This window comes from Phalangium opilio, unplaced genomic scaffold (genome assembly GCF_054372755.1).
Source record: "Phalangium opilio isolate 3A_F unplaced genomic scaffold, DU_Popi_V2 ptg000360l_1, whole genome shotgun sequence".
Lineage (NCBI taxonomy): Eukaryota > Metazoa > Arthropoda > Arachnida > Opiliones > Phalangiidae > Phalangium > Phalangium opilio.
The window spans coordinates 765,388-793,330 of NW_028324230.1; the positions used below are offsets into that span (position 1 = coordinate 765,388).

General features: G+C 47.6%; 9 non-coding genes across 9 annotated transcripts; 4 read left to right on the forward strand and 5 right to left on the reverse strand.

The window, feature by feature from the left end:
* The first annotated feature begins 453 nt into the window (after positions 1 to 453).
* TRNAH-AUG (transfer RNA histidin (anticodon AUG)) lies at positions 454 to 526 on the forward strand. The gene has a single exon. It is a non-coding gene; the product is annotated as a tRNA-His (tRNA).
* A 1,049-nt stretch (positions 527 to 1,575) lies between these two features.
* On the forward strand, positions 1,576 to 1,648 carry TRNAH-AUG (transfer RNA histidin (anticodon AUG)). The gene has a single exon. It is a non-coding gene; the product is annotated as a tRNA-His (tRNA).
* Positions 1,649 to 5,423: 3,775 nt separating this feature from the next.
* Positions 5,424 to 5,496, reverse strand: TRNAH-AUG (transfer RNA histidin (anticodon AUG)). The gene has a single exon. It is a non-coding gene; the product is annotated as a tRNA-His (tRNA).
* A 3,545-nt stretch (positions 5,497 to 9,041) lies between these two features.
* TRNAH-AUG (transfer RNA histidin (anticodon AUG)) lies at positions 9,042 to 9,114 on the reverse strand. Its single transcript has one exon. It is a non-coding gene; the product is annotated as a tRNA-His (tRNA).
* Positions 9,115 to 12,072: 2,958 nt separating this feature from the next.
* TRNAH-AUG (transfer RNA histidin (anticodon AUG)) lies at positions 12,073 to 12,145 on the reverse strand. The gene has a single exon. It is a non-coding gene; the product is annotated as a tRNA-His (tRNA).
* A 2,956-nt stretch (positions 12,146 to 15,101) lies between these two features.
* Positions 15,102 to 15,174, reverse strand: TRNAH-AUG (transfer RNA histidin (anticodon AUG)). The gene has a single exon. It is a non-coding gene; the product is annotated as a tRNA-His (tRNA).
* Positions 15,175 to 17,249: 2,075 nt separating this feature from the next.
* TRNAH-AUG (transfer RNA histidin (anticodon AUG)) lies at positions 17,250 to 17,322 on the reverse strand. Its single transcript has one exon. It is a non-coding gene; the product is annotated as a tRNA-His (tRNA).
* Positions 17,323 to 21,747: 4,425 nt separating this feature from the next.
* On the forward strand, positions 21,748 to 21,820 carry TRNAH-AUG (transfer RNA histidin (anticodon AUG)). The gene has a single exon. It is a non-coding gene; the product is annotated as a tRNA-His (tRNA).
* Positions 21,821 to 23,210: 1,390 nt separating this feature from the next.
* TRNAH-AUG (transfer RNA histidin (anticodon AUG)) lies at positions 23,211 to 23,283 on the forward strand. The gene has a single exon. It is a non-coding gene; the product is annotated as a tRNA-His (tRNA).
* Positions 23,284 to 27,943: the final 4,660 nt, after the last annotated feature.

Genomic DNA, 27,943 nt, shown 5'->3' on the forward strand with positions numbered 1-27,943 from the left:
ATTTAATTTTTGGGCTTACGTGGCGCAATGGTTAGTGCGTTCAGCAGTTAACCGAAAGGTGGGTGGTTTGAGCCCACCCGGGAGAGGTGTTGTGGGGTCTCAGATGTAGCGTAAAAAGTCAAGACTTTTCCACAATACGGGACAACCATTTAATTCCTGAGCTTCCGTGGCTCAATGGTTAGCGCGTTCGGCTGTTAACCAATTGGTTGGTGGTTCGAGCTCACCCGGGAGCGGTGTTGTGGGGTCTCAGATGTAGCATAAAAATTCGAAACTTTTCCACAATACGTGATAACCATTTAATTTCTGAGCTTCCGTGGCTTAATTGTTAGCGCGTTCGCCTGTTAACCAATAGGTTGGTGGTTCGAGCCCACCCGGGACCGGTGTTGTGGGATCTCAAATGTAACGTAAAAACCAAAGTTTTTCCACAATACCTGACGACCATTGAATTTTTGGGTTTCCGTGGCGCATTGGTTAGCGCGTTCGGCTATGAACCGAAAGGTTGGTGGTTCGTGCCCATCCGGGAGCGGTGTTGTGAGGTCTCAGATGTGACGTAAAAAGTCAGAGTTTTTCCACAATACCTGAAGAACATTTAATTTTTGGGCTTCCGTGGCGCAATGGTTAGCGCGCTCAACTGTTATTCAAAAGGTTGATGGTTCGAGCGTACCCGGGAGCGGTGTTGTGATGTCTCAGATGTGACGTAAAAAGTCGCGGTTTTTCCACAATACCTGACGACCATTTAATATTTGGGCTTCCGTGGCGCAATGGTTAGCGCGTTCGGCTGTTAACCGAAAGGTTGGTGGTTCGAGCCCACCCGAAAGCGGTGCTGTGAGGTCTCAGATGTAACGTAAAATGTCATAGTTTTTCCACAATAACTGACGAACATTTAATTTCTGAACTTCCGTGGCTCAATGGTTAGCGCGTTCGGCTGTTAACCAATAGGTTGGTGGTTCGAGCCCATCTGGGAGCGGTGTTGTGAGGTCTCAGATGTAACGTAAAAAGTCAAACGTTTTCCACAATAACTGACGAACCGAACGTTTGGTGGTTCGAGCCCATCCGGGAGCGTTTTGTAGTGTCTCAGATGTAACGTGAAAAGTCAGAGTTTTTCCACAATACGAGACAACCATATAATTTCTGAACTTCCGTGGCTCAATGGTTAGCGCGTTCGGCTGTTAACCAGTAAGTTGGTGGTTCGAGCCCACCCGAAACCGGTGTTGTGAGGTCTCAGATGTGGCGTAAAAAGTCAAGGTTTCTCCACAATACCTGACAACCATTTAATTACTGAGCTTCCATGGCTCAATGGTTGGCGCGTTCGGCTGTTAACCGAAAGGTTGGTGGTTCGAGCCCACCCGAAACCGGTGTTGTGAGGTCTCAGATGTGGCGTAAAATGTCAAGGTTTCTCCACAATACCTGACAACCATTTAATTACTGAGCTTCCGTGGCTCAATGGTTGGCGCGTTCGGCTGTTAACCGAAAGGTTGGTGGTTCGAGCCCATCCGGGAGCGGTGTTGTGAGGTCTCAGATGTGACGTAAAAGTCAAGAGTTTTCCACAATACCTGACGACCAATTAATATTTGGGCTTCCGTGGCGCATTGGTTAGCGCGTTCGGCTATGAACCGAAAGGTTGGTGGTTCGTGCCCATCCGGGAGCGGTGTTGTGAGGTCTCAGATGTGACGTAAAATGTCGAGGTTTTTCCACAATACCTGACGAACATTTAATTTTTGGGCTTCCGTGGCGCAATGGTTAGCGCGCTCAACTGTTATTCAAAAGGTTGGTGGTTCGAGCGTACCCGGGAGCGGTGTTGTGATGTCTCAGATGTGACGTAAAAAGTCGAGGTTTTTCCACAATACCTGACAACCATTTAATTACTGAGCTTCCATGGCTCAATGGTTGGCGCGTTCGGCTGTTAACCGAAAGGTTGGTGGTTCGAGCCCACCCGAAACCGGTGTTGTGAGGTCTCAGATGTGGCGTAAAAAGTCAAGGTTTCTCCACAATACCTGACAACCATTTAATTTCTGAGCTTTTGTGGCTCAATGGTTAGCGCGTTCGGCTGTTAACCAATAGGTTGGTGGTTCGAGCCCATCCGGGAGAAGTGTTGTGACGTCTCAGATGTAACGTAAAATGTCAGAGTTTTTCCACAATACCTGACGAACATTTAATTTTTGGGCTTCCGTGGCTCAATGGTTAGAGCGTTCGGCTGTTATTCAAAAGGTTGGTGGTTCGAGCGTACCCGGGAGCGGTGTTGTGATGTCTCAGATGTGACGTAAAAAGTCGAGGTTTTTCCACAATACCTGACGACCATTTAATATTTGGGCTTCCGTGGCGCAATGGTTAGCGTGTTCGGCTGTTAACCAGTAAGTTGGTGGTTCGAGCCCACCCGAAACCGGTGTTGTGAGGTCTCAGATGTGGCGTAAAAAGTCAAGGTTTCTCCACAATACCTGACAACCATTTAATTACTGAGCTTCCGTGGCTCAATGGTTGGCGCGTTCGGCTGTTAACCGAAAGGTTGGTGGTTCGAGCCCACCCGAAACCGGTGTTGTGAGGTCTCAGATGTGGCGTAAAAAGTCAAGGTTTCTCCACAATACCTGACAACCATTTAATTACTGAGCTTCCGTGGCTCAATGGTTGGCGCGTTCGGCTGTTAACCGAAAGGTTGGTGGTTCGAGCCCCTCCGGGAGCGGTGTTGTGAGGTCTCAGATGTGACGTAAAAGTCAAGAGTTTTCCACAATACCTGACGACCAATTAATATTTGGGCTTCCGTGGCGCAATGGTTAGTGCGTTCAGCAGTTAACCGAAAGGTGGGTGGTTCGAGCCCACCCGGGAGAGGTGTTGTGGGGTCTCAGATGTAGCGTAAAAAGTCAAAACTTTTCCACAATACGGGACAACCATTTAATTCCTGAGCTTCCGTGGCTCAATGGTTAGCGCGTTCGGCTGTTAACCAATAGGTTGGTGGTTCGAGCCCACCCGGGAGCGGTGTTGTGGGGTCTCAGATGTAGCATAAAAATTCAAAACTTTTCCACAATACGTGATAACCATTTAATTTCTGAGCTTCCGTGGCTTAATTGTTAGCGCGTTCGGCTGTTAACCAATAGGTTGGTGGTTCGAGCCCACCCGGGACCGGTGTTGTGGGATCTCAAATGTAACGTAAAAACCAAAGTTTTTCCACAATACCTGACGAACATTTAATTTTTGGGCTTCCGTGGCGCAATGGTTAGCGCGCTCAACTGTTATTCAAAAGGTTGGTGGTTCGAGCGTACCCGGGAGCGGTGTTGTGATGTCTCAGATGTGACGTAAAAAGTCGAGGTTTTTCCACAATACCTGACGACCATTTAATATTTGGGCTTCCGTGGCGCAATGGTTAGCGCGTTCGGCTGTTAACCGAAAGGTTGGTGATTCGAGCCCACCCGAAAGCGGTGTTGTGAGGTCTCAGATGTAACGTAAAATGTCATAGTTTTTCCACAATACCTGACGACCATTTAATATTTGGGCTAACGTGGCGCAATGGTTAGTGCGCTCAGCTGTTATTCAAAAGGTTGGTGGTTCGAGCCCCTCCGGGAGCGTTTTGTGGGGTCTCAGATGTGACGTAAAAAGTCGAGGTTTTTCCACAATACCTGACGACCATTTAATATTTGGGCTTCCGTGGCGCAATGGTTAGCACGTTCGGCTGTTAACCGAAAGGTTGGTGGTTCGAGCCCACCCGAAAGCGGTGTTGTGAGGTCTCAGATGTAACGTAATATGTCATAGTTTTTCCACAATACCTGACGACCATTTAATATTTGGGCTTACGTGGCGCAATGGTTAGTGCGCTCAGCTGTTATTCAAAAGATTGGTGGTTCGAGCCCCTCCGGGAGCGTTTTGTGGGGTCTCAGATGTAACGTAAAAAGTCAGAGTTTCTCCACAATACCTGACAACCATTTAATTACTGAGCTTCCGTGGCTCAATGGTTAGCGCGTTCGGCTGTTAACCAATAGGTTGGTGGTTCGAGCCCATCCGGGAGCGGTGTTGTGAGGTCTCAGATGTAACGTAAAATGTCATAGTTTTTCCACAGCACCTGACGACCATTTAAATTTTGGGCTTCCGTGGCGCAATGGTTAGCGCGTTCAGCTGTTATTCAAAAGACTGGTGGTTCGAGCCCACCCGGGAGCGGTGTTGTGGGATCTCAAATGTAACGTAAAAAGCCAAAGTTTTTTCACAATACCTGACGACCATTTAATTCTTGGGCTTCCGTTGCGCAATGGTTAGCGCGTTCGGCTGTTGACCGAAAGGTTGGTGGTTCGAGCCCACCTGGGAGAGGTGTTGTAGGGTCTCAGATGTAACGTAAAAAGTCATAACTTATCCACAATACCTAACAACCAACCAACGTTTGACTTTTTACGTTACATCTGAGACCTCACAACACCGCTCCCAGATGGGCTCGAACCACCAACCTTTCGGTTAACAGCCGAACGCGCTAACCATTGCGCCACGGACGCCCAAAAATTAAATGGTCGTCTGGTATTGTGGGAAAACTTTGGGTTTTTACGTTACATTAGAGATCCCACAACACCGCTCCCGGGTGGGCTCGAACCACCAACCTATTGGTTAACAGCCGAACGCGCTAACCATTGAGCCACGGAAGCTCAGTAATTAAATGGTTGTCAGGTATTGTGGAGAAACTCTGACTTTTTACGTTACATCTGAGACCCCACAAAACGCTCCCGGAGGGGCTCGAACCACCAACCTTTTGAATAACAGCTGAGCGCACTAACGATTGCGCCACGTAAGCCCAAATATTAAATGGTCGTCAGGTATTGTGGAAAAACTATGACATTTTACGTTACATCTGAGACCTCACAACACCGCTTTCGGGTGGGCTCGAACCACCAACCTTTCGGTTAACAGCCGAACGCGCTAACCATTGCGCCACGGAAGCCCAAGTATTAAATGGTCGTCAGGTATTGTGGAAAAACCTCGACTTTTTACGTCACATCTGAGACCCCACAAAACGCTCCCGGAGGGGCTCGAACCACCAACCTTTTGAATAACAGCTGAGCGCACTAACCATTGCGCCACGTAAGCCCAAATATTAAATGGTCGTCAGGTATTGTGGAAAAACTATGCCATTTTACGTTACATCTGAGACCTCACAACACCGCTTTCGGGTGGGCTCGAACCACCAACCTTTCGGTTAACAGCCGAACGCGCTAACCATTGCGCCACGGAAGCCCAAATATTAAATGGTCGTCAGGTATTGTGGAAAAACCTCGACTTTTTACGTCACATCTGAGACATCACAACACCGCTCCCGGGTACGCTCGAACCACCAACCTTTTGAATAACAGTTGAGCGCGCTAACCATTGCGCCACGGAAGCCCAAAAATTAAATGTTCGTCAGGTATTGTGGAAAAACCTCGACTTTTTACGTCACATCTGAGACCTCACAACACCGCTCCCGGATGGGCACGAACCACCAGCCTTTCGGTTCATAGCCGAACGCGCTAACCAATGCGCCACGGAAACCCAAAAATTCAATGGTCGTCAGGTATTGTGGAAAAACTTTGGTTTTTACGTTACATTTGAGATCCCACAACACCGGTCCCGGGTGGGCTCGAACCACCAACCTATTGGTTAACAGCCGAACGCGCTAACAATTAAGCCACGGAAGCTCAGAAATTAAATGGTTATCACGTATTGTGGAAAAGTTTTGAATTTTTATGCTACATCTGAGACCCCACAACACCGCTCCCGGGTGGGCTCGAACCACCAACCTATTGGTTAACAGCCGAACGCGCTAACCATTGAGCCATGGAAGCTCAGGAATTAAATGGTTGTCCCGTATTGTGGAAAAGTTTTGACTTTTTACGCTACATCTGAGACCCCACAACACCTCTCCCGGGTGGGCTCGAACCACCCACCTTTCGGTTAACTGCTGAACGCACTAACCATTGCGCCACGGAAGCCCAAATATTAATTGGTCGTCAGGTATTGTGGAAAACTCTTGACTTTTACGTCACATCTGAGACCTCACAACACCGCTCCCGGATGGGCTCGAACCACCAACCTTTCGGTTAACAGCCGAACGCGCCAACCATTGAGCCACGGAAGCTCAGTAATTAAATGGTTGTCAGGTATTGTGGAGAAACCTTGACTTTTTACGCCACATCTGAGACCTCACAACACCGGTTTCGGGTGGGCTCGAACCACCAACTTACTGGTTAACAGCCGAACGCGCTAACCATTGAGCCACGGAAGCCCAAAAATTAAATGTTCGTCAGGTATTGTGGAAAAACTCTGACTTTTCACGTTACTTCTGAGACACCACAAAACGCTCCCGGATGGGCTCGAACCACCAAACTTTCGGTTCGTCAGTTATTGTGGAAAACGTTTGACTTTTTACGTTACATCTGAGGCCTCACAACACCGCTCCCAGATGGGCTCGAACCACCAACCTTTCGGTTAACAGCCGAACGCGCTAACCATTGCGCCACGGACGCCCGAAAATTAAATGGTCGTCTGGTATTGTGGGAAAACTTTGGGTTTTTACGTTACATTAGAGATCCCACAACACCGCTCCCGGGTGGGCTCGAACCACCAACCTTTCGGTTAACAGCCGAACGCGCTAACCATTGCGCCACGGACGCCCAAAAATTAAATGGTCGACAGGTATTGTGGAAAAACTTTGGCTATTTACGTTACATTTGAGATCCCAAAACACCGCTCCCGGGTGGGCTCGAACCACCAACCTATTGGTTAACAGCCGAACGCGCTAAAAATTGAGCCACGGAAGCTCAGAAAATAAATGGTTATCACGTATTATCGAAAAAGTTTGACTTTTCACGCTACATCTGAGACCTCACAACACCGCTCCCGGATGGGCTCGAACCACCAACCTTTCGATTAACAGCCGAACGCGCTAACCATTGAGCCACGGAAGCCCAAAAATTAAATGTTCGTCAGGTATTGTGGAAAAACTTTGGCTATTTAAGTTACATTTGAGATCCAAAAACACCGCTCCCGGGTGGGCTCGAACCACCAACCTTTCGGTTAACAGCTGAACGCGCTGACCATTGCGCCACTGAAGCCCAAAAATTAAATTTTCGTCAGGTATTGAGGTAAAACTTTGACTTTTTACTTCACATCTGAGACCTCACAACACCGCCCCCGGATGGGCTCGAACCACCAACCTTTCGATTAACAGCTGAACGCGCTAACCATTGCGCCACGGAAGCCCAAAAATTAAATGCTCGTCAGGTATTGTGGAAAAACTCTGACATTTTACGTTACATCTGAGACGTCACAACACCACTCCCGGGAGGGCTCGAACCACCAACCTATTGGTTAACAGCCGAACGCTCTAACCATTGAGCCACGGAAGCCCAAAAATTAAATGTTCGTCAGTTATTGTGGAAAAATTCTGACATTTTACGTTACATCTGAGACGTCACAACACTTCTCCCGGATGGGCTCGAACCACCAACCTATTGGTTAACAGCCGAACGCGCTAACCAGTGAGCCACAGAAGCTCAGAAATTAAATGGTTGTTAGGTATTGTGGATAAGTTATGACTTTTTACGTTACATCTGAGACCCTACAACACCTCTCCCAGGTGGGCTCGAACCACCAACCTTTCGGTCAACAGCCGAACGCGCTAACCATTGCGCAACGGAAGCCCAAGAATTAGATGGTCGTCAGGTATTGTGAAAAAACTTTGGCTTTTTACGTTACATTTGAGATCCAAAAACACCGCTCCCGGGTGGGCTCGAACCACCAACCTTTCGGTTAACAGCTGAACGCGCTGACCATTGCGCCACTGAAGCCCAAAAATTAAATTTTCGTCAGGTATTGAGGTAAAACTTTGACTTTTTACTTCACATCTGAGACCTCACAACACCGCCCCCGGATGGGCTCGAACCACCAACCTTTCGATTAACAGCTGAACGCGCTAACCATTGCGCCACGGAAGCCCAAAAATTAAATGTTCGTCAGTTATTGTGGAAAAACTCTGACATTTTACGTTACATCTGAGACCTCACAGCACCGCTCCCGGGAGGGCTCAAACCACCAGTCTTTTGAATAACAGCTGAACGCGCTAACCATTGCGCCACGGAAGCCCAAAATTTAAATGGTCGTCAGGTGCTGTGGAAAAACTATGACATTTTACGTTACATCTGAGACCTCACAACACCGCTCCCGGATGGGCTCGAACCACCAACCTATTGGTTAACAGCCGAACGCGCTAACCATTGAGCCACGGAAGCTCAGTAATTAAATGGTTGTCAGGTATTGTGGAGAAACTCTGACTTTTTACGTTACATCTGAGACCCCACAAAACGCTCCCGGAGGGGCTCGAACCACCAACCTTTTGAATAACAGCTGAGCGCACTAACCATTGCGCCACGTAAGCCCAAATATTAAATGGTCGTCAGGTATTGTGGAAAAACTATGACATATTACGTTATATCTGAGACCTCACAACACCGCTTTCGGGTGGGCTCGAACCACCAACCTTTCGGTTAACAGCCGAACGTGCTAACCATTGCGCCACGGAAGCCCAAATATTAAATGGTCGTCAGGTATTGTGGAAAAACCTCGACTTTTTACGTCACATCTGAGACCCCACAAAACGCTCCCGGAGGGGCTCGAACCACCAACCTTTTGAATAACAGCTGAGCGCACTAACCATTGCGCCACGTAAGCCCAAATATTAAATGGTCGTCAGGTATTGTGGAAAAACTATGACATTTTACGTTACATCTGAGACCTCACAACACCGCTTTCGGGTGGGCTCGAATCACCAACCTTTCGGTTAACAGCCGAACGCGCTAACCATTGCGCCACGGAAGCCCAAATATTAAATGGTCGTCAGGTATTGTGGAAAAACCTCGACTTTTTACGTCACATCTGAGACATCACAACACCGCTCCCGGGTACGCTCGAACCACCAACCTTTTGAATAACAGTTGAGCGCGCTAACCATTGCGCCACGGAAGCCCAAAAATTAAATGTTCGTCAGGTATTGTGGAAAAACCTCGACTTTCTACGTCACATCTGAGACCTCACAACACCGCTCCCGGATGGGCACGAACCACCAACCTTTCGGTTCATAGCCGAACGCGCTAACCAATGCGCCACGGAAACCCAAAAATTCAATGGTCGTCAGGTATTGTGGAAAAACTTTGGTTTTTACGTTACATTTGAGATCCCACAACACCGGTCCCGGGTGGGCTCGAACCACCAACCTATTGGTTAACAGCCGAACGCGCTAACAATTAAGCCACGGAAGCTCAGAAATTAAATGGTTATCACGTATTGTGGAAAAGTTTTGAATTTTTATGCTACATCTGAGACCCCACAACACCGCTCCCGGGTGGGCTCGAACCACCAACCTATTGGTTAACAGCCGAACGCGCTAACCATTGAGCCACGGAAGCTCAGGAATTAAATGGTTGTCCCGTATTGTGGAAAAGTTTTGACTTTTTACGCTACATCTGAGACCCCACAACACCTCTCCCGGGTGGGCTCGAACCACCCACCTTTCGGTTAACTGCTGAACGCACTAACCATTGCACCACGGAAGCCCAAATATTAATTGGTCGTCAGGTATTGTGGAAAACTCTTGACTTTTACGTCACATCTGAGACCTCACAACACCGCTCCCGGATGGGCTCGAACCACCAACCTTTCGGTTAACAGCCGAACGCGCCAACCATTGAGCCACGGAAGCTCAGTAATTAAATGGTTGTCAGGTATTGTGGAGAAACCTTGACTTTTTACGCCACATCTGAGACCTCACAACACCGGTTTCGGGTGGGCTCGAACCACCAACTTACTGGTTAACAGCCGAACGCGCTAACCATTGAGCCACGGAATCCCAAAAATTAAATGTTCGTCAGGTATTGTGGAAAAACTCTGACTTTTCACGTTACATCTGAGACACCACAAAACGCTCCCGGATGGGCTCGAACCACCAAACTTTCGGTTCGTCAGTTATTGTGGAAAACGTTTGACTTTTTAAGTTACATCTGAGACCTCACAACACCGCTCCCAGATGGGCTCGAACCACCAACCTATTGGTTAACAGCCGAACGCGCTAACCATTGAGCCACGGAAGTTCAGAAATTAAATGTTTGTCAGTTATTGTGGAAAAACTATGACATTTTACGTTACATCTGAGACCTCACAACACCGCTTTCGGGTGGGCTCGAACCACCAACCTTTCGGTTAACAGCCGAACGCGCTAACCATTGCGCCACGGAAGCCCAAATATTAAATGGTCGTCAGGTATTGTGGAAAAACCGCGACTTTTTACGTCACATCTGAGACATCACAACACCGCTCCCGGGTACGCTCGAACCACCAACCTTTTGAATAACAGTTGAGCGCGCTAACCATTGCGCAACGGAAGCCCAAGAATTAAATGGTCGTCAGGTATTGTGAAAAAACTTTGGCTTTTTACGTTACATTTGAGATCCCACAACACCGCTCCCGGGTGGGCTCGAACCACCAACCTATTTTTTTACTGCTGAACGCGCTAACCATTGCGCCACGGAAGCCCAAAAATTAAATGTTCGTCAGTTATTGTGGAAAAACTCTGACATTTTACGTTACATCTGAGACCTCACAGCACCGCTCCCGGGAGGGCTCAAACCACCAGTCTTTTGAATAATAGCTGAACGCGCTAACCATTGCGCCACGGAAGCCCAAAATTTAAATGGTCGTCAGGTGCTGTGGAAAAACTATGACATTTTACGTTACATCTGAGACCTCACAACACCGCTCCCGGATGGGCTCGAACCACCAACCTATTGGTTAACAGCCGAACGCGCTAACCATTGAGCCACGGAAGCTCAGTAATTAAATGGTTGTCAGGTATTGTGGAGAAACTCTGACTTTTTACGTTAGATCTGAGACCCCACAAAACGCTCCCGGAGGGGCTCGAACCACCAACCTTTTGAATAACAGCTGAGCGCACTAACCATTGCGCCACGTAAGCCCAAATATTAAATGGTCGTCAGGTATTGTGGAAAAACTATGACATTTTACGTTACATCTGAGACCTCACAACACCGCTTTCGGGTGGGCTCGAACCACCAACCTTTCGGTTAACAGCCGAACGCGCTAACCATTGCGCCACGGAAGCCCAAATATTAAATGGTCGTCAGGTATTGTGGAAAAACCTCGACTTTTTACGTCACATCTGAGACATCACAACACCGCTCCCGGGTACGCTCGAACCACCAACCTTTTGAATAACAGTTGAGCGCGCTAACCATTGCGCCACGGAAGCCCAAAAATTAAATGTTCGTCAGGTATTGTGGAAAAACCTCGACTTTTTACGTTACATTTGAGATCCCACAACACCGGTCCCGGGTGGGCTCGAACCACCAACCTATTGGTTAACAGCCGAACGCGCTAACAATTAAGCCACGGAAGCTCAGAAATTAAATGGTTATCACGTATTGTGGAAAAGTTTTGAATTTTTATGCTACATCTGACACCCCACAACACCGCTCCCGGGTTGGCTCGAACCACCAACCTATTGGTTAACAGCCGAACGCGCTAACCATTGAGCCACGGAAGCTCAGGAATTAAATGGTTGTCCCGTATTGTGGAAAAGTTTTGACTTTTTACGCTACATCTGAGACCCCACAACACCTCTCCCGGGTGGGCTCGAACCACCCACCTTTCGGTTAACTGCTGAACGCACTAACCATTGCGCCACGGAAGCCCAAATATTAAATGGTCGTCAGGTATTGTGGAAAAACTATGACATTTTACGTTACATCTGAGACCTCACAACACCGCTTTCGGGTGGGCTCGAATCACCAACCTTTCGGTTAACAGCCGAACGCGCTAACCATTGCGCCACGGAAGCCCAAATATTAAATGGTCGTCAGGTATTGTGGAAAAACCTCGACTTTTTACGTCACATCTGAGACATCACAACACCGCTCCCGGGTACGCTCGAACCACCAACCTTTTGAATAACAGTTGAGCGCGCTAACCATTGCGCCACGGAAGCCCAAAAATTAAATGTTCGTCAGGTATTGTGGAAAAACCTCGACTTTCTACGTCACATCTGAGACCTCACAACACCGCTCCCGGATGGGCACGAACCACCAACCTTTCGGTTCATAGCCGAACGCGCTAACCAATGCGCCACGGAAACCCAAAAATTCAATGGTCGTCAGGTATTGTGGAAAAACTTTGGTTTTTACGTTACATTTGAGATCCCACAACACCGGTCCCGGGTGGGCTCGAACCACCAACCTATTGGTTAACAGCCGAACGCGCTAACAATTAAGCCACGGAAGCTCAGAAATTAAATGGTTATCACGTATTGTGGAAAAGTTTTGAATTTTTATGCTACATCTGAGACCCCACAACACCGCTCCCGGGTGGGCTCGAACCACCAACCTATTGGTTAACAGCCGAACGCGCTAACCATTGAGCCACGGAAGCTCAGGAATTAAATGGTTGTCCCGTATTGTGGAAAAGTTTTGACTTTTTACGCTACATCTGAGACCCCACAACACCTCTCCCGGGTGGGCTCGAACCACCCACCTTTCGGTTAACTGCTGAACGCACTAACCATTGCACCACGGAAGCCCAAATATTAATTGGTCGTCAGGTATTGTGGAAAACTCTTGACTTTTACGTCACATCTGAGACCTCACAACACCGCTCCCGGATGGGCTCGAACCACCAACCTTTCGGTTAACAGCCGAACGCGCCAACCATTGAGCCACGGAAGCTCAGTAATTAAATGGTTGTCAGGTATTGTGGAGAAACCTTGACTTTTTACGCCACATCTGAGACCTCACAACACCGGTTTCGGGTGGGCTCGAACCACCAACTTACTGGTTAACAGCCGAACGCGCTAACCATTGAGCCACGGAATCCCAAAAATTAAATGTTCGTCAGGTATTGTGGAAAAACTCTGACTTTTCACGTTACATCTGAGACACCACAAAACGCTCCCGGATGGGCTCGAACCACCAAACTTTCGGTTCGTCAGTTATTGTGGAAAACGTTTGACTTTTTAAGTTACATCTGAGACCTCACAACACCGCTCCCAGATGGGCTCGAACCACCAACCTATTGGTTAACAGCCGAACGCGCTAACCATTGAGCCACGGAAGTTCAGAAATTAAATGTTTGTCAGTTATTGTGGAAAAACTATGACATTTTACGTTACATCTGAGACCTCACAACACCGCTTTCGGGTGGGCTCGAACCACCAACCTTTCGGTTAACAGCCGAACGCGCTAACCATTGCGCCACGGAAGCCCAAATATTAAATGGTCGTCAGGTATTGTGGAAAAACCGCGACTTTTTACGTCACATCTGAGACATCACAACACCGCTCCCGGGTACGCTCGAACCACCAACCTTTTGAATAACAGTTGAGCGCGCTAACCATTGCGCAACGGAAGCCCAAGAATTAAATGGTCGTCAGGTATTGTGAAAAAACTTTGGCTTTTTACGTTACATTTGAGATCCCACAACACCGCTCCCGGGTGGGCTCGAACCACCAACCTATTTTTTTACTGCTGAACGCGCTAACCATTGCGCCACGGAAGCCCAAAAATTAAATGTTCGTCAGTTATTGTGGAAAAACTCTGACATTTTACGTTACATCTGAGACCTCACAGCACCGCTCCCGGGAGGGCTCAAACCACCAGTCTTTTGAATAATAGCTGAACGCGCTAACCATTGCGCCACGGAAGCCCAAAATTTAAATGGTCGTCAGGTGCTGTGGAAAAACTATGACATTTTACGTTACATCTGAGACCTCACAACACCGCTCCCGGATGGGCTCGAACCACCAACCTATTGGTTAACAGCCGAACGCGCTAACCATTGAGCCACGGAAGCTCAGTAATTAAATGGTTGTCAGGTATTGTGGAGAAACTCTGACTTTTTACGTTAGATCTGAGACCCCACAAAACGCTCCCGGAGGGGCTCGAACCACCAACCTTTTGAATAACAGCTGAGCGCACTAACCATTGCGCCACGTAAGCCCAAATATTAAATGGTCGTCAGGTATTGTGGAAAAACTATGACATTTTACGTTACATCTGAGACCTCACAACACCGCTTTCGGGTGGGCTCGAACCACCAACCTTTCGGTTAACAGCCGAACGCGCTAACCATTGCGCCACGGAAGCCCAAATATTAAATGGTCGTCAGGTATTGTGGAAAAACCTCGACTTTTTACGTCACATCTGAGACATCACAACACCGCTCCCGGGTACGCTCGAACCACCAACCTTTTGAATAACAGTTGAGCGCGCTAACCATTGCGCCACGGAAGCCCAAAAATTAAATGTTCGTCAGGTATTGTGGAAAAACCTCGACTTTTTACGTTACATTTGAGATCCCACAACACCGGTCCCGGGTGGGCTCGAACCACCAACCTATTGGTTAACAGCCGAACGCGCTAACAATTAAGCCACGGAAGCTCAGAAATTAAATGGTTATCACGTATTGTGGAAAAGTTTTGAATTTTTATGCTACATCTGACACCCCACAACACCGCTCCCGGGTTGGCTCGAACCACCAACCTATTGGTTAACAGCCGAACGCGCTAACCATTGAGCCACGGAAGCTCAGGAATTAAATGGTTGTCCCGTATTGTGGAAAAGTTTTGACTTTTTACGCTACATCTGAGACCCCACAACACCTCTCCCGGGTGGGCTCGAACCACCCACCTTTCGGTTAACTGCTGAACGCACTAACCATTGCGCCACGGAAGCCCAAATATTAATTGGTCGTCAGGTATTGTGGAAAACTCTTGACTTTTACGTCACATCTGAGACCTCACAACACCGCTCCCGGATGGGCTCGAACCACCAACCTTTCGGTTAACAGCCGAACGCGCCAACCATTGAGCCACGGAAGCTCAGTAATTAAATGGTTGTCAGGTATTGTGGAGAAACCTTGACTTTTTACGCCACATCTGAGACCTCACAACACCGGTTTCGGGTGGGCTCGAACCACCAACTTACTGGTTAACAGCCGAACGCGCTAACCATTGAGCCACGGAAGCCCAAAAATTAAATGTTCGTCAGGTATTGTGGAAAAACTCTGACTTTTCACGTTACATCTGAGACACCACAAAACGCTCCCGGATGGGCACGAACCACCAACCTTTCGGTTCATAGCCGAACGCGCTAACCAATGCGCCACGGAAACCCAAAAATTCAATGGTCGTCAGGTATTGTGGAAAAACTTTGGTTTTTACGTTACATTTGAGATCCCACAACACCGGTCCCGGGTGGGCTCGAACCACCAACCTATTGGTTAACAGCCGAACGCGCTAACAATTAAGCCACGGAAGCTCAGAAATTAAATGGTTATCACGTATTGTGGAAAAGTTTTGAATTTTTATGCTACATCTGAGACCTCACAACACCGGTTTCGGGTGGGCTCGAACCACCAACTTACTGGTTAACAGCCGAACGCGCTAACCATTGAGCCACGGAAGCCCAAAAATTAAATGTTCGTCAGGTATTGTGGAAAAACTCTGACTTTTCACGTTACATCTGAGACACCACAAAACGCTCCCGGATGGGCTCGAACCACCAAACTTTCGGTTCGTCAGTTATTGTGGAAAACGTTTGACTTTTTAAGTTACATCTGAGACCTCACAACACCGCTCCCAGATGGGCTCGAACCACCAACCTATTGGTTAACAGCCGAACGCGCTAACCATTGAGCCACGGAAGTTCAGAAATTAAATGTTCGTCAGTTATTGTGGAAAACTATGACATTTTACGTTACATCTGAGACCTCACAACACCGCTTTCGGGTGGGCTCGAACCACCAACCTTTCGGTTAACAGCCGAACGCGCTAACCATTGCGCCACGGAAGCCCAAATATTAAATGGTCGTCAGGTATTGTGGAATAACCGCGACTTTTTACGTCACATCTCAGACATCACAACACCGCTCCCGGGTACGCTCGAACCACCAACCTTTTGAATAACAGTTGAGCGCGCTAACCATTGCGCAACGGAAGCCCAAGAATTAAATGGTCGTCAGGTATTGTGAAAAAACTTTGGCTTTTTACGTTACATTTGAGATCCCACAACACCGCTCCCGGGTGGGCTCGAACCACCAACCTATTGTTTTACTGCTGAACGCGCTAACCATTGCGCCACGGAAGCCCAAAAATTAAATGTTCGTCAGTTATTGTGGAAAAACTCTGACATTTTACGTTACATCTGAGACCTCACAGCACCGCTCCCGGGAGGGCTCAAACCACCAGTCTTTTGAATAATAGCTGAACGCGCTAACCATTGCGCCACAGAAGCCCAAAATTTAAATGGTCGTCAGGTGCTGTGGAAAAACTATGACATTTTACGTTACATCTGAGACCTCACAACACCGCTCCCGGATGGGCTCGAACCACCAACCTATTGGTTAACAGCCGAACGCGCTAACCATTGAGCCACGGAAGCTCAGTAATTAAATGGTTGTCAGGTATTGTGGAGAAACTCTGACTTTTTACGTTACATCTGAGACCCCACAAAACGCTCCCGGAGGGGCTCGAACCACCAACCTTTTGAATAACAGCTGAGCGCACTAACCATTGCGCCACGTAAGCCCAAATATTAAATGGTCGTCAGGTATTGTGGAAAAACTATGACATTTTACGTTACATCTGAGACCTCACAACACCGCTTTCGGGTGGGCTCGAACCACCAACCTTTCGGTTAACAGCCGAACGCGCTAACCATTGCGCCACGGAAGCCCAAATATTAAATGGTCGTCAGGTATTGTGGAAAAACCTCGACTTTTTACGTCACATCTGAGACCCCACAAAACGCTCCCGGAGGAGCTCGAACCACCAACCTTTTGAATAACAGCTGAGCGCACTAACCATTGAGCCACGTAAGCCCAAATATTAAATGGTCGTCAGGTATTGTGGAAAAACTATGACATTTTACGTTACATCTGAGACCTCACAACACCGCTTTCGGGTGGGCTCGAACCACCAACCTTTCGGTTAACAGCCGAACGCGCTAACCATTGCGCCACGGAAGCCCATATATTAAATGGTCGTCAGGTATTGTGGAAAAACCTCGACTTTTTACGTCACATCTGAGACATCACAACACCGCTCCCGGGTACGCTCGAACCACCAACCTTTTGAATAACAGTTGAGCGCGCTAACCATTGCGCCACGGAAACCCAAAAATTAAATGTTCGTCAGGTATTGTGGAAAAACCTCGACTTTTTACGTCACATCTGAGACCTCACAACACCGCTCCCGGATGGGCACGAACCACCAACCTTTCGGTTCATAGCCGAACGCGCTAACCAATGCGCCACGGAAACCCAAAAATTCAATGGTCGTCAGGTATTGTGGAAAAACTTTGGTTTTTACGTTACATTTGAGATCCCACAACACCGGTCCCGGGTGGGCTCGAACCACCAACCTATTGGTTAACAGCCGAACGCGCTAACCATTGAGCCACGGAAGCTCAGGAATTAAATGGTTGTCCCGTATTGTGGAAAAGTTTTGACTTTTTACGCTACATCTGAGACCCCACAACACCTCTCCCGGGTGGGCTCGAACTACCCAACTTTCGGTTAACTGCTGAACGCACTAACCATTGAGCCACGGAAGCTCAGTAATTAAATGGTTGTCAGGTATTGTGGAGAAACCTTGACTTTTTACGCCACATCTGAGACCTCACAACACCGCTCCCGGATGGGCTCGAACCACCAACCTTTCGGTTAACAGCCGAACGCGCCAACCATTGAGCCACGGAAGCTCAGTAATTAAATGGTTGTCAGGTATTGTGGAGAAACCTTGACTTTTTACGCCACATCTGAGACCTCACAACACCGGTTTCGGGTGGGCTCGAACCACCAACCTTTCGGTTAACAGCCGAACGCGCCAACCATTGAGCCACGGAAGCTCAGTAATTAAATGGTTGTCAGGTATTGTGGAGAAACCTTGACTTTTTACGCCACATCTGAGACCTCACAACACCGGTTTCGGGTGGGCTCGAACCACCAACTTACTGGTTAGCAGCCGAACGCGCTAACCATTGAGCCACAGAAGCCCAAAAATTAAATGTTCGTCAGGTATTGTGGAAAAACTCTGACTTTTCACGTTACATCTGAGACACCACAAAACGCTCCCGGATGGGCTCGAACCACCAAACTTTCGGTTCGTCAGTTATTGTGGAAAACGTTTGACTTTTTACGATACATCTGAGACCTCACAACACCGCTCCCAGATGGGCTCGAACCACCAACCTATTGGTTAACAGCCGAACGCGCTAACCATTGAGCCACGGAAGTTCAGAAATTAAATGTTCGTCAGTTATTGTGGAAAAACTATGACATTTTACGTTACATCTGAGACCTCACAACACCGCTTTCGGGTGGGCTCGAACCAACAACCTATTGGTTAACAGCCGAACGCGCTAACAATTCAGCCACGGAAGCTCAGAAAATAAATGGTTATCACGTATTATGGAAAAAGTTTGACTTTTCACGCTACATCTGAGACCTCACAACACCGCTCCCGGATGGGCTCGAACCACCAACCTTTCGATTAACAGCCGAACGCGCTAACCATTGAGCCACGGAAGCCCAAAAATTAAATGTTCGTCAGGTATTGTGGAAAAACTCTGACATTTTACGTTACATCTGAGACGTCACAACACCTCTCCCGGATGGGCTCGAACCACCAACCTGTTAGTTAACAGCCGAACGCGCTAACCATTGAGCCACGGAAGCTCAGAAAATAAATGGTTATCATGTATAAGGGAAAAAGTTTGACTTTTCACGCTACATCTGAGACCTCACAACACCGCTCCCGGATGGGCTCGAACCACCAACCTTTCGGTTAACAGCCGAACGCGCTAACCATTGCGCCACGGACGCCCAAAAATTAAATGGTCGTCTGGTATTGTGGAAAAACTTTGGCTATTTACGTTACATTTGAGATCCCAAAACACCGCTCCCGGGTGGGCTCGAACCACCAACCTTTCGATTAACAGCTGGACGCGCTAATTATTGCGCCACGGAAGCCCAGAAATGAAATGTTCGTCAGGTTTTGTGGAAAAACTCTGACATTTTACGTAACATCTGAGACGTCACAACACCGCTCCCGGATGGGCTCGAACCACCAACCTTTCGGTTAACAGCCGAACGCGCTAACCATTGCGCCACGGACGCCCAAAAATTAAATGGTCGTCTGGTATTGTGGTTCGAGCCCATCCGGGAGCGGTGTTGTGAGGTCTCAGATGTAGCGTGAAAAGTCAAACTTTTTCCATAATACGTGATAACCATTTATTTTCTGAGCTTCCGTGGCTGAATTGTTAGCGCGTTCGGCTGTTAACCAATAGGTTGGTGGTTCGAGCCCACCCGGGAGCGGTGTTTTGGGATCTCAAATGTAACGTAAATAGCCAAAGTTTTTCCACAATACCTGTCGACCATTTAATTTTTGGGCGTCCGTGGCGCAATGGTAAGCGCGTTCGGCTGTTAACCGAAAGGTTGGAGGTTCGAGCCCATCCGGGAGCGGTGTTGTGAGGTCTCAGATGTGGAGTAAAAAGTCAAAGTTTTACCTCAATACCTGACGACCATTTAATATTTGGGCTTCCGTTGCGCTATGGTTAGCGCGTTCGGCTGTTAACCGAAAGGTTGGTGGTTCGAGCCCACCCGGGAGCGGTGTTGTGGGATCTCAAATGTAACGTAGAAAGCCAAAGTTTTTCCACAATATCTGACGACCATTTATTTTTTGGGCTTCCTAGGCGCAATGGTTAGCGCGTTCGGCTGTTAACCGAAAGGTTGGTGGTTCGAGCCCAACCGGGAGAGGTGTAGTAGGGTCTCAGATGTAACGTAATAAGTCATAACTTATCCACAATACCTGACAACCATTCAATTTCTGAGCTTCCGTGGCTCAATGGTTAGCGCGTTCGGCTGTTAACCAATAGGTTGGTGGTTCGAGCCCATCCGGGAGCGGTGTTGTGACGTCTCAGATGTTACGTAAAATGTCAGAGTTTTTCCACAATACCTGACGAACATTTCATTTGTGGGCTTCCGTGGCGCAATAATTAGCGCGTCCAGCTGTTAATCGAAAGGTTGGTGGTTCGAGCCCACCCGGGAGCGGTGTTTTGGGATCTCAAATGTAACGTAAATAGCCAAAGTTTTTCCACAATACCTGACGACCATTTAATTTTTGGCCGTCCGTGGCGAATGGTTAGCGCGTTTGGCTGTTAACCGAAAGGTTGGTGGTTCGAGCCCATCCGGGAGAGGTGTTGTGACGTCTCAGATGTAACGTAAAATGTCAGAGTTTTTCCACAATACCTGACGAACATTTAATTTTTGGGCTTCCGTGGCTCAATGGTTAGCGCGTTCGGCTGTTAATCGAAAGGTTGGTGGTTCGAGCCCATCCGGGAGCGGTGTTGTGAGGTCTCAGATGTAGCGTGAAAAGTCAAACTTTTTCCATAATACGTGATAACCATTTATTTTCTGAGTTTCCGTGGCTGAATTGTTAGCGCGTTCGGCTGTTAACCAATAGGTTGGTGGTTCGAGCCCACCCGAAAGCGGTGTTGTGAGGTCTCAGATGTAACGTAAAATGTCATAGTTTTTCCACAATAACTGACGAACATTTAATTTCTGAACTTCCGTGGCTCAATGGTTAGCGCGTTCGGCTGTTAACCAATAGGTTGGTGGTTCGAGCCCATCTGGGAGCGGTGTTGTGAGGTCTCAGATGTAACGTAAAAAGTCAAACGTTTTCCACAATAACTGACGAACCGAAAGTTTGGTGGTTCGAGCCCATCCGGGAGCGTTTTGTGGTGTCTCAGATGTAACGTGAAAAGTCAGAGTTTTTCCACAATACCTGACGAACATTTAATTTTTGGGCTTCTGTGGCTCAATGGTTAGCGCGTTCGGCTGTTAACCAGTAAGTTGGTGGTTCGAGCCCACCCGAAACCGGTGTTGTGAGTTCTCAGATGTGGCGTAAAAAGTCAAGGTTTCTCCACAATACCTGACAACCATTTAATTACTGAGCTTCCGTGGCTCAATGGTTGGCGCGTTCGGCTGTTAACCGAAAGGTTGGTGGTTCGAGCCCACCCGAAACCGGTGTTGTGAGGTCTCAGATGTGGCGTAAAAAGTCAAGGTTTCTCCACAATACCTGACAACCATTTAATTACTGAGCTTCCGTGGCTCAATGGTTGGCGCGTTCGGCTGTTAACCGAAAGGTTGGTGGTTCGAGCCCATCCGGGAGCGGTGTTGTGAGGTCTCAGATGTGACGTAAAAGTCAAGAGTTTTCCACAATACCTGACGACCAATTAATATTTGGGCTTCCGTGGCGCAATGGTTAGTGCGTTCAGCAGTTAACCGAAAGGTGGGTGGTTCGAGCCCACCCGGGAGAGGTGTTGTGGGGTCTCAGATGTAGCGTAAAAAGTCAAAACTTTTCCACAATACGGGACAACCATTTAATTCCTGAGCTTCCGTGGCTCAATGGTTAGCGCGTTCGGCTGTTAACCAATAGGTTGGTGGTTCGAGCCCACCCGGGAGCGGTGTTGTGGGGTCTCAGATGTAGCATAAAAATTCAAAACTTTTCCACAATACGTGATAACCATTTAATTTCTGAGCTTCCCTGGCTTAATTGTTAGCGCGTTCGGCTGTTAACCAATAGGTTGGTGGTTCGAGCCCACCCGGGACCGGTGTTGTGGGATCTCAAATGTAACGTAAAAACCAAAGTTTTTCCACAATACCTGACGACCATTGAATTTTTGGGTTTCCGTGGCGCATTGGTTAGCGCGTTCGGCTATGAACCGAAAGGTTGGTGGTTCGTGCCCATCCGGGAGCGGTGTTGTGAGGTCTCAGATGTGACGTAAAAAGTCGAGGTTTTTCCACAATACCTGACGAACATTTAATTTTTGGGCTTCCGTGGCGCAATGGTTAGCGCGCTCAACTGTTATTCAAAAGGTTGGTGGTTCGAGCGTACCCGGGAGCGGTGTTGTGATGTCTCAGATGTGACGTAAAAAGTCGAGGTTTTTCCACAATACCTGACGACCATTTAATATATGGGCTTCCGTGGCGCAATGGTTAGCGCGTTCGGCTGTTAACCGAAAGGTTGGTGGTTCGAGCCCACCCGAAAGCGGTGTTGTAAGGTCTCAGATGTAACGTAAAATGTCATAGTCTTTCCACAATACCTGACGACCATATTTGGGCTTACGTGGCTCAATGGTTAGTGCGCTCAGCTGTTATTCAAAAGGTTGGTGGTTCGAGCTCCTCCGGGAGCGTTTTGTGGGGTCTCAGATGTGACGTAAAAAGTCGAGGTTTTTCCACAATACCTGACGACCATTTAATATTTGGGCTTCCGTGGCGCAATGGTTAGCGCGTTCGGCTGTTAACCGAAAGGTTGGTGGTTCGAGCCCACCCGAAAGCGGTGTTGTGAGGTCTCAGATGTAACGTAAAATGTCATAGTTTTTCCACAATACCTGACGACCATTTAATATTTGGGCTTACGTGGCGCAATGGTTAGTGCGCTCAGCTGTTATTCAAAAGGTTGGTGGTTCGAGCCCCTCCGGGAGCGTTTTGTGGGGTCTCAGATGTAACGTAAAAAGTCAGAGTTTCTCCAAAATACCTGACAACCATTTAATTACTGAGCTTCCGTGGCTCAATGGTTAGCGCGTTCGGCTGTTAACCAATAGGTTGGTGGTTCGAGCCCATCCGGGAGCGGTGTTGTGAGGTCTCAGATGTAACGTAAAATGTCATAGTTTTTCCACAGCACCTGACGACCATTTAAATTTTGGGCTTCTGTGGCGCAATGGTTAGCGCGTTCAGCTATTATTCAAAAGACTGGTGGTTTGAGCCCTCCCGGGAGCGGTGCTGTGAGGTCTCAGATGTAACGTAAAATGTCAGAGTTTTTCCACAATAACTGACGAACATTTATTTTTTGGGCTTCCGTGGCGCAATGGTTAGCGCGTTCAGCAGTAAAACAATAGGTTGGTGGTTCGAGCCCACCCGGGAGCGGTGTTGTGGGATCTCAAATGTAACGTAAAAAGCCAAAGTTTTTTCACAATACCTGACGACCATTTAATTCTTGGGCTTCCGTTGCGCAATGGTTAGCGCGCTCAACTGTTATTCAAAAGGTTGGTGGTTCGAGCGTACCCGGGAGCGGTGTTGTGATGTCTGAGATGTGACGTAAAAAGTCGCGGTTTTTCCACAATACCTGACGACCATTGAATTTTTGGGTTTCCGTGGCGCATTGGTTAGCGCGTTCGGCTATGAACCGAAAGGTTGGTGGTTCGTGCCCATCCGGGAGCGTTTTGTGGTGTCTCAGATGTAACGTGAAAAGTCAGAGTTTTTCCACAATACCTGACGAACATTTAATTTTTGGGCTTCCGTGGCTCAATGGTTAGCGCGTTCGGCTGTTAACCAGTAAGTTGGTGGTTCGAGCCCACCCGAAACCGGTGTTGTGAGGTCTCAGATGTGGCGTAAAAAGTCAAGGTTTCTCCACAATACCTGACAACCATTTAATTACTGAGCTTCCGTGGCTCAATGGTTGGCGCGTTCGGCTGTTAACCGAAAGGTTGGTGGTTCGAGCCCATCCGGGAGCGGTGTTGTGAGGTCTCAGATGTGACGTAAAAGTCAAGAGTTTTCCACAATACCTGACGACCAATTAATATTTGGGCTTCCGTGGCGCAATGGTTAGTGCGTTCAGCAGTTAACCGAAAGGTGGGTGGTTCGAGCCCACCCGGGAGAGGTGATGTGGAGTCTCAGATGTAGCGTAAAAAGTCAAAACTTTTCCACAATACGGGACAACCATTTAATTCCTGAGCTTCCGTGGCTCAATGGTTAGCGCGTTCGGCTGTTAACCAATAGGTTGGTGGTTCGAGCCCACCCGGGAGCGGTGTTGTGGGGTGTCAGATGTAGCATAAAAATTCAAAACTTTTCCACAATACGTGATAACAGAAGTGGATCATATTACAGCTCCCTAGAAGTACTGGACGATATAACATCGCCGTGCATCAGCATTGTCTCCTAGCACTGAAGAGAAAACGGTATATGCGAAACGCAGCGGCGAATTTGTGAACTAAACCAGAGGAATGATTTTGGCGCGAAAGAAATTTTTAATAAGCAGGGCAAGCAAACGGAAGTAAGTGGTAGCTAATGAGGAAAGGTTTGAGAGAGAAGAGCGCGGAAGGAAACAAGTTGTTCCATACAAAGTGTTGGGTTGTGAATATAATGGTAAAAGTCCACTTTACTTTTCCGATTTTAAAAAATAATTGGCGGTCTATTTTTTAAATGCGGTATTTTTTGAACGCTTGTGTTGAAAAGGAAATTAATATGAATTCAAATTATCAAAATAGCCTTCATAATGCTAGAATATTTTTAATGTATCCCTAGTACAGCACTGAGCTTCCACCGATTTGAATGTTTTTAGCGATGATAGTTGGACCGATTTATTACTAATTATAGGTTATGTGAGTAGACATAGAAATTTGTTTTCGTTTTTAAAGTGTGGCAAATCTTTTCAATGATTTAACGTTTTCTGTCAATATTTTTCTGTTTTACAAAACGTTTCAGTTGCTTACGGTTTAGTGCTTTTAATATCACATAGATCGTGTTCAGATGTCTCTTTAATTTGGGCTTGCAACGATTGCAATTAGTTACATTGATCCTACGCGTTTTTTCTAATTAGCAAAGAAACATAAGCCATTCTAAATCAAAATTATAACGCGATAACAAGCTTCACACTAATCACGACACTGACGGTGGTCTGACAGACATTATCATCAACCGGAACTTCCGTAGGTTAACCTAACTCAAGATCCGGGTTAATGGGAAAACTATACTTGTAAAACTGGGCTATAGATGGCGGGCTTGGATGTCTTGGAAGAAAACGCTGTTTACAAAAGCATAACCTACGTCCAGTACTTATAGGGAGCTGTAATATGATTCACTTATGGTGATAACCATTTAATTTCTGAGCTTCCGTGGCTTAATTGTTAGCGCGTTCGGCTGTTAACCAATAGGTTGGTGGTTCGAGCCCACCCGGGACCGGTGTTGTGGGATCTCAAATGTAACGTAAAAAGTCGAGGTTTTTCCACAATACCTGACGAACATTTAATTTTTGGGCTTCCGTGGCGCAATGGTTAGCGCGCTCAACTGTTATTCAAAAGGTTGGTGGTTCGAGCGTACCCGGGAGCGGTGTTGTGATGTCTCAGATGTGACGTAAAAAGTCGAGGTTTTTCCACAATACCTGACGACCATTTAATATTTGGGCTTCCGTGGCGCAATGGTTAGCGCGGTCGGCTGTTAACCGAAAGGTTGGTGGTTTGAGCCCACCCGAAAGCGGTGTTGTGAGGTCTCAGATGTAACGTAAAATGTCATAGTTTTTCCACAATACCTGACGACCATTTAATATTTGGGCTTACGTGGCGCAATGGTTAGTGCGCTCAGCTGTTATTCAAAAGGTTGGTGGTTCGAGCCCCTCCGGGAGCGTTTTGTGGGGTCTCAGATGTAACGTAAAAAGTCAGAGTTTCTCCACAATACCTGACAACCATTTAATTACTGAGCTTCCGTGGCTCAATGGTTAGCGCGTTCGGCTGTTAACCAATAGGTTGGTGGTTCGAGCCCATCCGGGAGCGGTGTTGTGAGGTCTCAGATGTAACGTAAAATGTCATAGTTTTTCCACAGCACCTGACGACCATTTAAATTTTGGGCTTCCGTGGCGCAATGGTTAGCGCGTTCAGCTATTATTCAAAAGACTGGTGGTTTGAGCCCTCCCGGGAGCGGTGCTGTGAGGTCTCAGATGTAACGTAAAATGTCAGAGTTTTTCCACAATAACTGACGAACATTTAATTTTTGGGCTTCCGTGGCGCAATGGTTAGCGCGTTCAGCAGTAAAACAATAGGTTGGTGGTTCGAGCCCACCCGGGAGCGGTGTTGTGGGATCTCAAATGTAACGTAAAAAGCCAAAGTTTTTTCACAATACCTGACGACCATTTAATTCTTGGGCTTCCGTTGCGCAATGGTTAGCGCGCTCAACTGTTATTCAAAAGGTTGGTGGTTCGAGCGTACCCGGGAGCGGTGTTGTGATGTCTCAGATGTGACGTAAAAAGTCGCGGTTTTTCCACAATACCTGACGACCATTTAATATTTGGGCTTCCGTGGCGCAATGGTTAGCGCGTTCGGCTGTTAACCGAAAGGTTGGTGGTTTGAGCCCACCCGAAAGCGGTGTTGTGAGGTCTCAGATGTAACGTAAAATGTCATAGTTTTTCCACAATAACTGACGAACATTTAATTTCTGAACTTCCGTGGCTCAATGGTTAGCGCGTTCGGCTGTTAACCAATAGGTTGGTGGTTCGAGCCCATCTGGGAGCGGTGTTGTGAGGTCTCAGATGTAACTTAAAAAGTCAAACGTTTTCCACAATAACTGACGAACCGAAAGTTTGGTGGTTCGAGCCCATCCGGGAGCGTTTTGTGGTGTCTCAGATGTAACGTGAAAAGTCAGAGTTTTTCCACAATACCTGACGAACATTTAATTTTTGGGCTTCCGTGGCTCAATGGTTAGCGCGTTCGGCTGTTAACCAGTAAGTTGGTGGTTCGAGCCCACCCGAAACCGGTGTTGTGAGGTCTCAGATGTGGCGTAAAAAGTCAAGGTTTCTCCACAATACCTGACAACCATTTAATTACTGAGCTTCCGTGGCTCAATGGTTAGCGCGTTCAGCAGTAAAACAATAGGTTGGTGGTTCGAGCCCACCCGGGAGCGGTGTTGTGGGATCTCAAATGTAACGTAAAAAGCCAAAGTTTTTTCACAATACCTGACGACCATTTAATTCTTGGGCTTCCGTTGCGCAATGGTTAGCGCGCTCAACTGTTATTCAAAAGGTTGGTGGTTCGAGCGTACCCGGGAGCGGTGTTGTGATGTCTCAGATGTGACGTAAAAAGTCGCGGTTTTTCCACAATACCTGACGACCATTTAATATTTGGGCTTCCGTGGCGCAATGGTTAGCGCGTTCGGCTGTTAACCGAAAGGTTGGTGGTTTGAGCCCACCCGAAAGCGGTGTTGTGAGGTCTCAGATGTAACTTAAAATGTCATAGTTTTTCCACAATAACTGACGAACATTTAATTTCTGAACTTCCGTGGCTCAATGGTTAGCGCGTTCGGCTGTTAACCAATAGGTTGGTGGTTCGAGCCCATCTGGGAGCGGTGTTGTGAGGTCTCAGATGTAACTTAAAAAGTCAAACGTTTTCCACAATAACTGACGAACCGAAAGTTTGGTGGTTCGAGCCCATCCGGGAGCGTTTTGTGGTGTCTCAGATGTAACGTGAAAAGTCAGAGTTTTTCCACAATACCTGACGAACATTTAATTTTTGGGCTTCCGTGGCTCAATGGTTAGCGCGTTCGGCTGTTAACCAGTAAGTTGGTGGTTCGAGCCCACCCGAAACCGGTGTTGTGAGGTCTCAGATGTGGCGTAAAAAGTCAAGGTTTCTCCACAATACCTGACAACCATTTAATTACTGAGCTTCCGTGGCTCAATGGTTGGCGCGTTCGGCTGTTAACCGAAAGGTTGGTGGTTCGAGCCCATCCGGGAGCGGTGTTGTGAGGTCTCAGATGTGACGTAAAAGTCAAGAGTTTTCCACAATACCTGACGACCAATTAATATTTGGGCTTCCGTGGTGCAATGGTTAGTGCGTTCAGCAGTTAACCGAAAGGTGGGTGGTTCGAGCCCACCCGGGAGAGGTGTTGTGGGGTCTCAGATGTAGCGTAAAAAGTCAAAACTTTTCCACAATACGGGACAACCATTTAATTCCTGAGCTTCCGTGGCTCAATGGTTAGCGCGTTCGGCTGTTAACCAATAGGTTGGTGGTTCGAGCCCACCCGGGAGCGGTGTTGTGGGGTCTCAGATGTAGCATAAAAATTCAAAACTTTTCCACAATACGTGATAACCATTTAATTTCTGAGCTTCCGTGGCTTA